This window comes from Bubalus kerabau, chromosome 8, assembly GCF_029407905.1.
Source record: "Bubalus kerabau isolate K-KA32 ecotype Philippines breed swamp buffalo chromosome 8, PCC_UOA_SB_1v2, whole genome shotgun sequence".
Taxonomy (NCBI): Eukaryota; Metazoa; Chordata; class Mammalia; order Artiodactyla; family Bovidae; genus Bubalus; species Bubalus kerabau.
In genome coordinates, this window is record NC_073631.1 from 88,795,013 (window position 1) to 88,807,042 (window position 12,030).

Genomic DNA, 12,030 nt, shown 5'->3' on the forward strand with positions numbered 1-12,030 from the left:
TCCCCCTCTTGGTAATCTCTCTCTATTTAATCCTCAATAATCAGACTTGCACCACACCACACCCTACCTTCCCAATTATCCTTTCACAATTTGCCAAGAAACTCCATTTTGTTACAAATCCAGCCACTATATTTATGATTGCAATATTTTTGGTAGAAGAGCAGATTTGAGCATGAGTAAAATATAAACTAAACTTTAATGTAAATTCATTGAGATAATTTCTTAATGTTCTTGATCTTACTCTAGCAGAGTTTCCCAAACTTGGTGAAATGTATGAACCAGTGGAATAAACACTTTTCCTAGTACTGAATGGGTGCTATAGGGTCCACCATTTTCTTACAAATCCTTTTCTCTCTTCAGTTCAGTTCAGTTCAGTTCAGTCACTCAGTCATGTCCGACTCTTTGTGACCCCATGAACCACAGCAAGCCAGGCCTCCCTGTCCATCACCAACTCCTGGAGTCCACCCAAACCCATGTCCATTGTGTCAGTGATGCCATCCAGCCATCTCATCCTCTGTCGTCCCCTTCTCCTCCTGCCCTCAATCTTTCCCAGCATCAGGGTCTTTTCAAATGAGTCAGCTCTCTGCATCAGGTGGCCAAAGTATTGGAGTTTCAGCTTCAACATCAGTCCCTCCAATGAACACCCAGGACTGATCTCCTTTAGAATGGACTGGTTGGATCTCTCAAGAGTCTTCTCCAACACCACAGTTCAAAAGCATCAATTCTTCAGTGCTCAGCTTTCTTTATAGTCCAACTCTCGCATCCATACATGACTACTGGAAAAACCATAGCCTTGACTAGATGGACATTTGCTGGCAAAGTAATGTCTCTGCTTTTTAATATGCTGTCTAGATTGGTCATAACTTTCCTTCCAAGGAGTAAGCATCTTTTAATTTCATGGCTGCAATCACCATCTGCAATGATTTTGGAGCCCAGAAAAATAAAGTCAGCCACTGTTTCCCCATCTATTTCACATGAAGTGATGGGACCAGATGTCATGATCTCAGTTTTCTGAATGTTGAGCTTTAAGCCAACTTTTCACTCTCCTCTTTCACTTTCATCAAGAAGCTCTTTAGTTCCTCCTCACTTTCTGCCATAAGGGTGGTGTCTTTGGCATATCTGAGGTTATTGATATTTCTCCCAGCAATCTTGATTCCAGCTTCTGCTTCCTCCAGCCCAGCATTTCTCATGATGTACTCTGCTTATAAGTTAAATAAGCAGGGTGACAATATACAGCCTTGACGTACTCCTTTTCCTATTTGGAACCAGTCTGTTTTTTCATGTTCAGTTCTAACTGTTGCTTCCTGACCTGTATACAGGTTTCTCAAGAGGCAGGTCAGGTGGTCTGGTATTCCCATCTCTTAATTTCCTTAATTGTGCCTTGCCTGCTTCTCCCACCTTCCTGTCCCATCCTTCTTTATGTTCTTCTTCCAGATGAGAGTTTTCTCCAATATGTTTATCCCTAGTCATCTTATTTTCCACGTGACTTGATACTCCCTAAAGAAACGTTTCTACTCTATGGATTGAAAAATCGCTTCTGGGAAACAAATTAGCAGCTGCTGGAGGCTGGGGTTGGTGGTCAAAGGGGACAAACTTCCAGTCATAAATAAAATCTGGAGATGTATCATATAGCATGGTAACTGTAGTTAGTGTAGTAGTAATGTTAGTCACTCAGTGATGTCGAACTCTTTTCGACCTCATAGACTATAGTCCACCAGGCTCTTCTGTCCATAGAATTCTCCAAGCAAGAATGCTGAATAGGTTGCCATTACTTCTTCAGAGGATATTCCTGACCCAGGGTTCAAACCCAGGGCTCCTGCATTGCAGGCAGCTTCTTTACCATCTAAGCCATGGTGACTATAGTTAATAATACTATATTGTATATTTGAAAGTTGTTAAGACAGTATATTGTAAAGGTTCTCATTACCAAAAAAAAAAAAAAAGAGGTATAATTCTGTGTGTGGGGACAGATCTCAACTAGATTTATTGTGGTTATTATTATTTAATATGCACACATGTGTGCACACACATATACTATAAATACATATATATGGCTTCCTGGTAGCTCAGCTGGTAAAGAATCCTTCTACATTGTGGGAGACCTGGGCTTGATCTCTGGGTTGGGAAGATCCCCTGGAGAAGGGAATGGCTACCCACTCCAATATTCTAGCTTGGAAATTTCAATGGACTGTACAGTCCATGGGGTTTCAAAGAGTCAGACACAATTGAGCAACTTCTACTATATATATATATATATATATATATATATATATATATATATATCAGGAAGCTCAGTCACTCAGTTGTGTCCAACTCTTTGTGACCCATGGACTGCAGCACGCCAGGCTTCCCTGTCCATCACAAACTCCTGGAGCTTGCTCAAACTTACGTCCTTCAAGTCGGTGATGCCATCCAACCATCTCATCCTCTGTCTCCCCTTCTCCTGAATTCAATCTTTCCCAGCATCAGGGTCTTTTCCAATGAGTCAGTTCTTCTCATCAGGTGGCCAAAGTATTAGAGTTTCAGCTTCAGCATCAGTCCTTCCAATGAATATTTAGGACTAATTTCCTTTATGATGGACTGGTTGGATTTCCTTGCAGTCCAAGGGATCCTCAAGAGTCTTCTCCAACACCACAGTTCAAAAAGCATAAATTCTTTGGCACTCAGCTTTCTTTATAGTCCAACTCTCACATCCATACATGACTACTGGAAAAGCCATAACTTTGAATACATGAACCTTTGTTGGCAAAGTAATGTATCTGCTTTTTAATAAGCTGTCTAGATTGGTTATAGCTTTTTTTCCAAGGAGCAAGCATCTTTTAATTTCATGGCTGCAATCACCATCTGCAGTAATTTTGAATGTTGAGTTTTAAGCCAGATTTTTCACTCTCCTCTTTCACTTTCATTAAGAGGCTTTTAGTTCCTCTTCACTTTCTGCCATAAGAGTGGTGTCATCTGCATATCCGAGGTTATTTCTCTCAGCAATCTTGATTCCAGCTTGTGCTTCATCCAGCCATGCATTTCATGGGATATACTCTGCATATAAGTTATATAAGCAGGGTGACAATGTACAGCTTTAACGTACTTCTTTCCCAATTTGGAACCAGTCTATTGTTCCACGTCTGGTTCTAACTGTTGCTTCTTGACCTGCATATAGATTTCTCAGGAGGAAAGTAAGGTGGTCTCGTATTCCCATCTCGTTCAGAATTTTCCTCAGTGTATTGTGATCCACGCAGACAAAGGCTTTGGCATAATCAATAAAGCATAAGTAGATGCTTTTCTGGAATTCTCTTGCTTTTTCTATGATCTAACAGATGTTGGCAATTTGATCTCTGGTTCCTCTGCTTTTTCTAAATCTAGCTTTGACATCTGGAAGTTCGCAGTTCACACACACACACAACCCCCCCCCACACACACACACACACTTCCCCAGTGGCTCAGTGATAAAGAATCTGCCTGCAATGCAGGAGGATTCCTTGGGTCAGAAAGATCCCCTGGAGGAGGGCATGGCAACCCACTCCAGTATTCTTGCCTGGAGAATCCTATGGACAGAGGAGCTTGGCGTGCTGCCATCCATGGATTACAAAGAGTTGGACATGACTCAAGTGACTAAGCACATAGCATATATATGCTATGTGATATATATATATATATATATATATGTATATATAATAGATATATGTATGTAGAGAGAGAGAGAGAGAATATCATGTTGTACACCCTGAATTAACATGATGTTAGATGTCACTTATATGTCAAGAAAGTTTCTCTGGGCATAACCTAAAAATAATGTTGAATCCTAATCTGTCACCTATAGGCAGAGTCTTGAGAAAGCATTGATTTTCCTAGTACCTGATAGATGTTTTCATTTGTGTGTCCCAGGACCTCGATATGTATAAGTAGTGGATAATGCATGATGCTTCCATTCTCTGGGAATGTTTTTCTAACTAGTAGTGCTGACTGTGAGCCCTCAGCCTTGTAGACTCTAAAGCTTATCATCAGATCCTCTCTCTCCTTCACCATAACACACAACAGACAGCACGCCCTGTGGTGTGCCTTCTCAGCCATGACTCCACACTCCTGACGGTTCCTGTGCCTCTCTTGTGCTATCACAGTAACAATTACTGTCCCAGATGCCGGTCTCTTCCTTATACTATACATCTTCACCACAGATGCCAGTTTAGTTTAGTTTAGTTTTACTTTTTAAATATTTCATTTTGATCTCCAATATTCCCAATTTTTTTAACAAGGTTTATTTATTTATGTATTTTCATTTTCGGATGCACCCTGCAGTATGTGGGATCTTAGTTCCCTGACCAGATTTCGAACCCACACCCCCTGCATTGGAAGGCAGAGTCTTAACCACTATACCACCAGGGAAGTCCCACAAGTGCCAGTTTAATATTCCGTAAGCACAGCTCTGCTCCTGTCAGTTCCCTCTGGAGAAGTGTTCAGTGATTTTTATGTCTGCAACCCATTCCAGTACTCTTGCCTGGAAAACCCCATGGGCAGAGCAGCCTGGTAGGCTGCCGTCCATGGGGTCGCTAAGAGTTGGACATGACTGAGCGACTTCACTTTCACTTTTCACTTTCATGCATTGGAGAAGGAAATGGCAACCCACTCCAGTGTTCTTGCCTGGAGAATCCCAGGGACAGGAGCCTGGTGGGCTGCCGTCTATGGGGTCGCACAGAGTCGGACACGACTGAAGCGACTTAGCAGCAGCAGCAGTAAGCAGAATGCAGGTCAGGAAGCAACAGTTAGAACTGGACATAGAACAAGAGACCGGTTCCAAATAGGAAAAGGAGTACGTCAAGGCTGCATATTGTCACCCTGCTTATTTAACTTACATGCAGACTACATCATGAGAAACTCTGGGCTGGAAGAAGCACAGGCTGGAATCAAGATTGCCGGGAGAAATATCAATAACCTCAGATATGCCGAAGACACCACCCTTATGGCAGAAAGTGAAGAGGAACTAAAGAGCCTCTTGATGAAAGTGAAAGAAGAGAGTGAAAAGGTTGGCTTAAAGCTCAACATTCAGAAAACGAAGATCATGGCATCTGGTCCCGTCACATCATGGCAAATAGATGGGGAAACAGTGTCAGACTTTATTTTTTGGGGCTCCAAAATCACTGCAGATGGTGATTGCAGCCATGAAATTAAAAGACGCTTACCCCTTGGAAGGAAAGTTATGACCAACCTAGATAGCATATTCAAAAGCAGAGATTACTTTGCCAACAAAGGTCCATCTAGTCAAGGCTATGGTTTTTCCAGTGGTCATGTATGGATGTGAGAGTTGGACTGTGAAGAAAGCGGACTGCCGAAGAATTAATGCTTTTGAACTGTGGTGTTGGAGAAGACTCTTGGGAGTCCTTTGGACTGCAAGGAGATCCAACCAGTCCATTCTGAAGGAGATCAGCCCTGCGATTTCTTTGGAAGGAATGATGCTAAAGCTGAAACTCCAATACTTTGACCACCTCATGCAAAGAGCTGACTCATTGAAAAAGACCCTGATGCTGGGAGGGATTGGGGGCAGGAGGAGAAGGAGACGACAGAGGATGAGATGGCTGGATGTCATCACCGACTTGATGGACATGAGTTTGAGTAAACTCCGGGAGTTGGTGATGGACAGGGAGGCCTGGCGTGCTGCGATTCATGGAGTTGCAAAGAGTCGAACACGACTGAGCGATTGAACTGAAGCAGAATGCAAATTTCTTAGCCCAGCATTCTGCACTTCCCATGCCATGGAGTTGGATACCTCCATACCCCTGCAGTAGCATGGCTCTCAGGATTGTTCCTACACTTGAATTACCTAGGAAATATAGAAATTAAAGAAGCCAATGCCCAGGCCCCACTTAAAAAATTTTGTCAGAATTGCGGGGTCAGAGAGTTGGATTTGGACATCACTTTAAAAAGAAAATCTTAACTTTATAGGCCTAAAGTTCTTATTTTACCTGAGTTCTTTTTTAAAAATTTATTTTACTGAAGCACAGTTGATTTACAATGTTGTGTTAATCTCTACTGTGCAGCAGTGATTCAGTTATGTATACATACTTTGTTATTCTTTTTCCATTAGAGTTTATCACAGGATATTGAATATAGTTCCCTGTGCTATACAGTAAGACCTTGTTGTTTATCTATTCCTTTTATAGTAGTTTATATCTGCTAATCTCAAACTCCCAATCCATCCCTCCCTGCCCCCGAAACCTGCACCTGCAGTCTGTTGTCTTATGTGTGAGTCTATTTCTACTTTGTAGATAAGTTCATATGTGTCATATTTTACAGTATGCATATAAGTGATATCATATGATATTTGTCTTTCTGACTTACTTCACTTAGTATACTAATCTCTAGGTCCATCCATGTTGCTCCAAATGACATGATTTTATTCTTTTTTGTGGCTGAGTAGTATTCCATTGTCTATACGTACCACTTCTTCATCCGTTCATCTGCTGATGGACATTCACGCTGTTTCCATATCTTGGCTGTTGCAAACAGCACTGCGGTGAACACAGGGGTGCATGTATCTTTTTTGAATTATAGTTTTCTCTGGATATCAGGCATCAGGTTTTTTTTAAAGCATCCCAGGAAAGATCCCCTGGAGAGGGGATAGGCTACCCGCTCCAGTATTCTTGAGCTTCCCTTGTGGCTCAGCTTGTAAAGAATCTGCTTGAAATGCGGGAGACCTGGGTTTGATCCCTGGGTTGGGAAGATCCCCTGGAGAAGGGAAAGCCTACCCACTCCAGTATTCTGGCCTAGAGAATTCCATAGACTGTATAGACCATGGGGTTGCAAAGAGTCAGACATGACTGAGTGACTTTCACTTTAAGGTGATATTAATGTATGGGTGGGATGGAGAACCACTTTGATTAACCTACTCACCTCTGCCTGATCCCATTGCAAAGCTTTCTACTTTGCAGTGTTATTTAGACTTGTCTCCTAGAATTTCCTCCTTTCCATCATTTCTTAAAATCCAAATGAATATCTAAATTCACCCATGGTGTCATTTGCTCAGTTTTGTATCCGACTCTTTGCAACCCCATGGACCATAGCCTGCCAGGCTCCTCTGTCTATGGGATTCTCCAGGCAAGAACACTGGAGTGGGTTGCCATTTCCTTCTCCAAAATTAACCCATAAATTCCTCTCAAAATTAAAATGGTAAACAAGTTAACTAAGGCCTCATCACTCGATATTCCTACACCTCTGATGCCTAGATTATACTTGTGTTTTATTTTTTAATTATTTTTGTCTGTTAATCTCATCTCCCCTTCTATACGATAAACTTCTTGTAAAACAGGGAGTATTTTATTCATCTGTTTATTCATTATACTGTACCTAGGACAGTGTCTTGTGTATACCTAGTCGGTACACAATCAAATGAATAAGCCATTGAAAAAATAAACCTATAAATATATTAATAACAGAGCTGAATATTTCAGGTATTCAAGCATCATTTGCTTCTTTGAAGTTTAGAGAAAAAATAGTGAGTGCTTTATAGGAAATAACTGTTGTAGAGCTAAATGAAATGTGCTTTGGGCTGTGTCTATCAACTGAAGAACAGAGCTCACAGGCCCACCGCCTCTAGTGAAAGTTTCCTGTAACCTTGTATCAGAGGGGTCAAGTCAGTGATGTCTATATTTCCAAAGAAAGATGAATTCTGCTAATAAGTTAATAATAACCTTTAATAATAATAATAACTCTTTCCAGCTCTTTCACCAAGGAAAAATATGAAAATCATATGTGAATCTCATGATCTGTGCAACAAAATGATCTATTTAGAGCCGGGAACTTTAGGAATTTAAAAAATCCACTTAGCATTCCATCTTGTTATCAGAGTGACCAAACAAGTGATTAAAGGGCATAGAGGGCAAAGATGTCTCTTAGCCTGCCTTGACTCTCTAATTGTTCACTCTGTATTTTATACTTACCAGAAGGTAAAGAGACTCTTTGCCTGAATGTTTAAGGAATGTACTTTTGGCAAAACTTGACCATAATATCTGCTGATTTGCTAGAACTATGATTCTCAAATTTTGTGTGTATCAGAATCGTCTGGAAGGTTTGGTAAATCACAGATTGCTGGGCCCTACTCTCAGTTGATCTGATTCAGTAAGAATGTGGAGGTGAGTTGAGAAATAATAAGTTGCCAGGTAATGCTAATGTGCTGTCCAGGACCACTTGTTGAAAACTAGTGTCGTAGGTCATTCTTTATTACAGATTTTCAGTCTTTCTTCCAGAAGCACAAAGATATCCTGCCTATTTGCCCTTTTAAGTATTTAATGGCCAAACTGTTTCCCATTTGCCTCCATGGGACCCCAAATCAATCTTCTACCTTGGTGAGAAGCCCCTCCAAAATTTATATACATGCTAAGCCCATTAATTGTGAGTCAACATGCAAAGCCTTGGTACATGCAAAGCTTAATTATTTGCAGTCAAGCCCAGTGACACCGTTTTAAAAGGTAGGAACAAGTAGCTGAATTTACACTGTCTTTGGACATGATTGGCTTGCTTGAAGATAGTGAAATCAAGGTAAAAATATGGACAGATGATTTATTCTAAATGGTAATTATATGCACCCAAAGAGAAGCACCTAGCTGTCACCTAGGGCCAGACATCCTGGAACGTGAAGTCAAGTGGGCCTTAGGAAGCATAACTATGAAAGAAGCTAGTGGAGGTGATGGAATTCCAGCTGAGCTATTTCATTTCTAAAAGATGGTGCTGTTAAAGTGCTATACTCAATATGCCAGCAAATTTGGAAAACTCAGTAGTGGCCACAGGACTAGAAAAGGTCAGTTTTCATTCCTATTGCAAAGAAGGGCAATGCCAAAGAATGCTCAAACTACGGCACAGTTGCACTCATCTCACACGCTAGCAAAGTAATGCTCAAAATTCTCCAAGCTAAGCTTCAATAGTACGTGAGCTGAGAACTTCCAGATGTTCAAGCTGGTTTTAGAAAAGGCAGAGGAACCAGAGATCAAATTGCCAACATCCGTTGGATAATAGAAAAATTAAGAGAATTCCAAAAAAACATCTACTTCTGCTTTATTGATTACACCAAAGCCTTTGACTGTGTAGATCACAACAAACTGGAAAATTCTTAAAAGAGATGGGAATACCAGACCACTTTACCTGCCTCCTGAGAAATCTGTATGCAGCTCAAGGAGCAACAGTTAGAACCGGACATGGAACAATAGACTGGTTGCAAATTGGGAAAGGAGTACATTAAAGCTGTATATTGTAACCCTGCTTATTTAACTTATATGCAGAGTACATCATGAGAAATGCGGGGCTGGATGAAGTACAAGCCGGAATCAAGATTACCAGGGGAAATATCAATAACCTCAGATACACAGATGACAGCACCCTTATGGCAGAAAGTGAGGAGGAACTAAAGAGCCTCTTGATGAAAGTGAAAAAGGAGAGTGAAAAAGCTGGCTTAAAACTCAGCATTCAAAAAATGAAGATCATGGTATCTGTCCCATCACTTCATGGCAAATAGATGGGGAAACAATGAAAACAAGGACAGACTTTATTTTTTGGGGCTCCAAAATCACTGCAGATGGTGACTACAGCCATGAAATTGAAAGATGCTTGCTCCCTGGAAGAAAAGCTATGACCAATCTAGACAGTTTATTAAAAAGCAGAGACATTAGTTTGCCAACAAAGGTCCATCTAGTCGAAGTTATGGTTTTTCCAGTAGTCATGTATGGATATGAGAGTTGGACTATGAAGAAAGCTGAGTGCTAAAGAATTGATACTTTTGAGCTGTGGTGTTGGAGAAGACTCCTGAGAGTCCCTTGGACTGTAAGGAGATCCAACCAGTCCATCCTAAAGGAAATCAGTCCTAAATATTCATTGGAAGGACTGATGCTGAAGCTGAAACTAATAATTTGGTCACCTGATACGAAGAACTGACTCATTTGAAAAAACCCTGATGCCGGGAAAGATTGAAGGCAGGAGGAGAAGGGGAAAACAGAGGATGAGATTGTTGGATGTCATCACCAACTCAATGGACATGAGTTTGTGCAAGCTCCAGGAGTTCGTGATGGGCAGGGAAGCCTGATGTGCTGCAGTCTGTGGGGTCCCAAAGAGTCGGAAATGATTGAGTGACTGAACTGAAGGATAAGCCAGATAGTACTGTGGAAAAGAGGAATTCTGGCCTGGGTTTCTATGTCTTTGTGAAACCATGACTAAATTACTTAATTAAGTTCTTAGCTTCCTTTCATTTTACAGAAGATGAAGATTTTTGGATTAGATATACTACCTGTGGCAGATTCATTTTGCTATATCGCAAAACCAATACAATATTGTAAAGTTAAATAAAATAAAATTTAAAAAAATAAACAAATAAAAATAAAAAATAACAATGCAAAAAAAAATGTAAAAAGAATAATAAAGAATGAGAGAGATTACCTAAAATGCCAACAAAGACATACTTCTTTACAAGTTTTTTCTACATTTTATACAATTTTCTAGTTTGATTTCTTTTTTAGCATACTGTTATGTCAGAAATACACTCCATAAAAACTTTGTATATATTATTTCAGAGGCTACTTAACATTATATTACCAGATGTATGTAATATTTATTTTATTGTTCTTAATCTTTCCCATATTGTTAGATATTTATGATATTTCTAATGTTTTGCTATTATAAATAATGCCCTCAGAAAATTATTCTATGGAAGTGTGGTATGGAAATCCAAGTTCACAGCTGGAGTATAAGACAGATTAAGTTTCTGCTGGAAATTGGTACTAGCATCATGGCCGGAATGCTGGGAATGTGAGAATGGCAGGCACATTCCATAGTAATCTGAAGGCTCATCCGAGAGGGCCAGTATCAGGAATCATGAGTGTTTGCCCTTTCATTGGCTTGTTTGCTCAAGGATTCATGTTCGTTATTTGTTCATTTTTGGACAAATAGCATATTAAGTTTTATCAGGAAGACTTTGCTTTGTGTTGTCTGAAATCTCCCACTCATAACTGTACACAGCATGACTATAGCACCCTGAGACTGATACTGTTTCTCGTCTTATGGAACGTAATTCTATCACTTTGTCACATTGAGTACTTTATATCAGAGACATTTGGAATTGTAAAATGATTGAGGTCTAGCTTAATTTTACGTTTATTTTCATTTCTATATAGCAGTTGATTGGCATCATAGAGTGCTTTGAAAGATGTACAGTGTTTGAAAAGACTCAATGTCTGTTTTTCATAGAGAATAATAGTGCTTTATTTGGATGCATATTCAAACCACATTTTTAGAAAATAGTTTTCCCATTTATCAAGATGTTTTATGTTTTTGATAGAATATTGAATCAAGCATTTGCGAGTACCAAGGTAAAAGCAAAAATCACTTCAGAGATAGCACAGTTGCCTCCTGCCTCTTTTTGCAAGTTTACTCCACATGTTTTAACAGATACTTAAAAAAATTTTTTTTTTTTTTGCCATACCATGTGGCTTGTAGGATCTTAGTTTCTTGACCAGGGATCGAACCCAGGCTCCCAGCAGTAGAAGCACAGAGTTGTAACTACTGGACTACCAGGGAATTCTCAATACATTTTTAATATTTTGATAAAAATAAAGACTGTATTGTCTTTCCATGTCAATGTAGTTTTTAAGAATTGTAACAAAGTGTCATGTCACTAGATTTTAAGTTAGCCTTTGTAAATCACTAATTAAATGTACTGTGCTATACAGCTTATATACATTAACTTATTGACTTCTCACTTCTAGTCCACAAGGTAGCTATTTCCGTTTCACACTTGCAGAATTGAGTAGCACATATCATAAATGATGGAGCTGAGGTTTGACCCAAGGACAGTTTGTCTCTAAATGTGAGATTTTAACCACAATATCATCCTAGTTTCTTGAAAGTATATGAAAGATATTTAGAATCTTTTTAACTTTGTTAATATAAAATACAACTTTACCACAATATTTATTTATATTGCTTTTTTTTGAGATTTGGGTATAATTTAGAATTATTGTATTCAGATCAGATAAGATCAGACCAGTTGCTCAGTCGTGT

The 12,030-nt window shown here is 39.6% G+C and overlaps 1 protein-coding gene across 5 annotated transcripts in view; it reads left to right on the forward strand.

Annotated features, from left to right (window-relative positions):
- Positions 1-12,030, forward strand: part of CPED1 (cadherin like and PC-esterase domain containing 1) — a 324,109-nt gene that overhangs the window by 49,737 nt on the left and 262,342 nt on the right. The window lies entirely within an intron of this gene.